Source organism: Triticum dicoccoides, chromosome 1B, assembly GCF_002162155.2.
Source record: "Triticum dicoccoides isolate Atlit2015 ecotype Zavitan chromosome 1B, WEW_v2.0, whole genome shotgun sequence".
NCBI lineage: Eukaryota > Viridiplantae > Streptophyta > Magnoliopsida > Poales > Poaceae > Triticum > Triticum dicoccoides.
This window is the reverse complement of record NC_041381.1, coordinates 697,472,770-697,477,189: the sequence shown is the minus strand read 5'-3', so window position 1 is coordinate 697,477,189 and position 4,420 is coordinate 697,472,770.

The window sequence follows — 4,420 nt, the reverse complement described above, 5'->3', positions numbered from 1 at the left end:
TCAAACACACACACACACACACACTCGCTAGTTGTGCCTCTGTGCCTACCGCGCACACTCTCGATACGTCTTTCTCTCCCCCCCCAACAATGACAGTAGAAGGCTGACAACTCGATCTGATCAGAATCTGTCAATTGGTTTCTCTCTCAAACACTGTGTCTCGGTGCCTCGCTCGGTAGCCCCCTCGATATGTAGACTTCTCGCACACACACAGCTGTAGTGACGATGATGCTGAACCCAGTGTGCCTTGTTTTTACCGGCCTCATGTGATAGTTTCCACCCTGTTTTCTGTTAATTAACAAGGCAACCTTTTCTTTGTTACTACTAGTGAATCTGAAATCATTCGGGGCAGACATAAAATATATCACTTCAACCCAATTATCGTAGCAACTATTTTAAAAGAAATTAGCTAGCTGCCAGTGCGTTGCATAGAACATCAAGATGCATTTGTATGAGTAGTTTATCTTGTGAGAGAAAAGGCTGAACGAGGGAAGGACTTATTTGCAAATGTGGAGAGACGTGTGGGTATATTTTTGCAAAATTGCCATAGTTTCTTTCCTATCCGTTAGATATAAATCCGACGGCCTATATTGCAGGATGGCACGCACACCATCATCACCAACTCTGTTTTCTACTCCCTCCGTCCGAAAATACTTGTCATCAAATGGATTAAAATAGATATATCTAAAACTAAAATACGTCTAGATACATTTCCTTTTATCCATTTTGATGACAAGTATTTCTGAACGGAGGGAGTATTTCTCTTTTTAGAGATTTCAACAAGTGACTATGACCGGACCTTACCAACATACTCAAAAAAGTAGTCCATAATTTTGATGTTACCCTCTTTTCTTGGCAGTGCAGTGCCATCTGGATACCTCATAAATAAATCAAGGACAAATCTGACCCCTTCCTGAAAAGACATACGTAGCAAAATGAGTGAATCTACACTCTAAAATATGTCTACATACACATCCGTATGTGGTAGTCCATTTGAAATCTGAAAAAGACAAATATTTAGGAACGAATGGAGTATATATAAGAGTAGACATGGAGATATATCTCCAGCATGGTCTAGAACAAAAATGTGCTGGGCTGGTTAGCGCCGAATGCTCGCAACGCGATGACATGAGTTCGAATTCTGTCTTTTAAGTTTAGATTTTTATATTATATATTACTCTACTTATTTAATATATACTTCTTTCGCTACTGTACTGACAGTGGAACCCACAGAGTACTTAGAATATTAAGGATAGACTTGTTTCTTTTGAACTTTCTGTACGAAGCTGTAGCCACCCTGCAAGTCGCGTGTACACTGTACATGCAATTAATTTTTTATAGAGGGACAATCATACAGGCATTAACTCAAATGGATTGGATGTAACTCTATTATTTCCAGCATAAAGAGCATCTCCAACGGCAGCCGGCAAATTTCCTCCCGCTTCCTTCCGCGGAGGACGACATCAAACGCCTGTGGCATACATTTTTAAAACTCTAACCAACCAGATGAAATTCGTGCAAACACGGACTGATTTCATATAAGCATGAAGGATTTCGTATAAAAAAGCGGGATCTTCATATAAACATGATAGATTTCATTACATTTACATGAACTAAGAGGTGCCAATCCGGCTCTCTTGTATAATTAATACTCCCTCCGTCCGGAAATACTTGTCCTAGAAATGGATATATCTAGACTTATTTTAGTTCTAAATGGCCGCCCGTCGATCCCTTTGTTTTCCTCATGTCCGTCAGACACTTGCGGGGTCGACGAAGGTCCTCGGAAGAGACGAAGCAGCAAAGAAACCACCTGAATCCGCAGTCGTCGCCTCGGTGGTGGCCTTCATGGGTCCCAAGTGTCGGTGGCCTCCCGTGTTCTACTTCTCCTCGATGATGACGGCGGACACGGAGAAGCTGGCCACCGACTCATCGGTCTCCACGCCCTCGTCTTCTGTCTCTGCCTGCATGGCACTGCCGCAGGCACGGGAGGCGCGCCCACAAACACGGGAGGCGCGGCCACCGCAGACACTGGTGGCGCGGTACAACGCGGCAGCGACGGCGCCCGTACCGGCGTGCTCGCCTCCGTGCCAGCGTGGAGCAACTCGCCACTCCTCATCGAGCTAAACTGGAGCGGCGAGTTGCTGAACGACGCGCCTGCTTGGGGCGGCAACTGGCTCCGTCGGGCCAAGCAAGGTTGGTGAAGCACCGAGTGGCCTCGCCCGTATCCGGAGGGCTTGGCGGGCCACCCAGCCGGGTAATATGCCGGAGAACGGCTCATCGGAAGCCATCGGAAGGGTGGAGAAAATGGTGAAGGAGGAGATGGGGGAGCGGCAGAGGGGTGCGATTCTTGCCCGCTGTCTGTCTGGCCTCGTGTAAATAGAGGGCGGACGGTAGGAGCTTGCCCGACGTCTGGCCTCGTTTAAACTGAGGGTGGACGGGAGGAGCTCGGTCGGTGTTGCATTTAATTCCGGCCCGCTCATGAACGGACGTGTGGCCGGAGTAGGATTCTCGGTTTGCATGCGGGTTTAACAGAGGGGTTTAATGGAGGCGTTGGGCGTGCAGCGGGCGGTGCAGTACTATTCGATTTGATAGCATTAATGAGCCGTCAAATCACAAAGGCCCTCGCCTCTCGTGAAACCGATCGAGCTAGACTGCCCCGCCCTCTAGCCTTTTAAAGAATGTATATACTCCACTTTTGTACAGTAGTAGTATCGATGGATTGCGCCATGGAGCAAAAGTTGAAATTAAAAAAAAGGTGGTACATATAGAGAGCGCTCGTGAACTATGTGTCATGTACATGGCAATAAATAAAGTACTACATGATACTAAGAGCATCTCCAATAGCATGTGTATATTTGGATGTCTATATATTCATATAGACAATGGTGTAAAAAGATTCCCTCATATACACATCCAGTTTTGCATCAGAACGTCTATATACAGGGACCACGACAGGTGGGCCGTTGCTAGGGAGAGGAAGAAATCATGACTACAGCTAAGTTTAGACCACGCCCTCACATTGTCCAGGCGTGAACATTGTCGAGGTCGATTTAGAGGATGTGTATATTTGGACGACCATATAGACAAGCTGTTGGACGCCTGTTTTGGGCTCACGTCGTGGAAAACGAGTATAGACATCCATATAGACAAGCTATTGGAGATGCTGTAAGGTTGGTCGTAATGGGAGTATCATGCATGCCAACTAAGCAATTTTGATGAGGTGTCATTGAATTAAATGAGGAAAGAGGAGCTTGAGTATCATATACTACTTTGTGTCATGCATGGCAATAAATGTTGTCCTATATGATACCAACACATGATACCATGCATTACGGATGTAGTATCATACACTAGTATCATATGCATGATACTAGTATATGATACTCCCCATTACAACCAGCCTAATATATGATACATGGCGCAGGAGTACTAAGTATTATTAATACAGTTTTGCTAGAACTCATCTAGATGAGATATAATTTGGTCTCATTCATCTTTTATAGCCATTGGATGAGATGCTATAAGATGTGTGTGTGTGTGCTGACGTGGGTTGTATTTGTTCTTGTGCAACGAACTGACCATTGCATGTCATGTTTGATAGTCTCAAGTCATTAAAAGCATACAAGCCCCACATCTCTTCTTGGTTGATTCCTCTATTTATGTCAAAAAATAAGAAACAACGTTAGAGTTAATGCACCACGCCTATGTGTTTACTAGTATTTGGTTTTCGTAAGATGACTTAGTACTCACCTACTACCTCCGTCCTGGTTTATTGGTCCTCATTGTAATCTGTGCCAAATTTTGACCATAAATTTAACTAAAAAATGCTCATGCGTGTCACAAAAAATTATATATTTGAAAACTTTGTTCGAATATGAACCCAGCGTTATAATTTTTGTTAACATGCACTTACATTTTGTCAGTTAAATCTTTGGTCAAAATTTAGCACAAACTACATAGGGGACTAATAAACCAGGACGAAGGTAGTAGACGGAGTGAGTATTCGATTTGACAGCGGGTGGCGCAGTTCCCGATACGGCTTTAATGCAGACGAGGGAGGGAGTAGCGGTTCCCGATATGTTGAACGGCCAATGCATCCTCCTTCAATTAATGCATGAGGGAAGTAATGGGAGGAGGTCCAGGAAAAGAGGTTGCACGATGTGAATGCAACGCAGTTTGCCCTCATTGCCCTCATATAAAGGCGCCCCTCCATTCCAATGCATCTAACACATCGTACGCACCTAAGCATTTGCCTAAGCACCTACACTAAGAGCAAAATAGCTCGCTCCAGACCCATGGCAGCGATGCGCGTGAGCGGCCAGCGGCTGCGCCAGATGGTCCACGACGCCGGCCTGCGGCATGGCACCGAGGATCGTCTCCAAACGGTGTTGGAGACCGGCTGGTGGATGGCCGCCGTCGA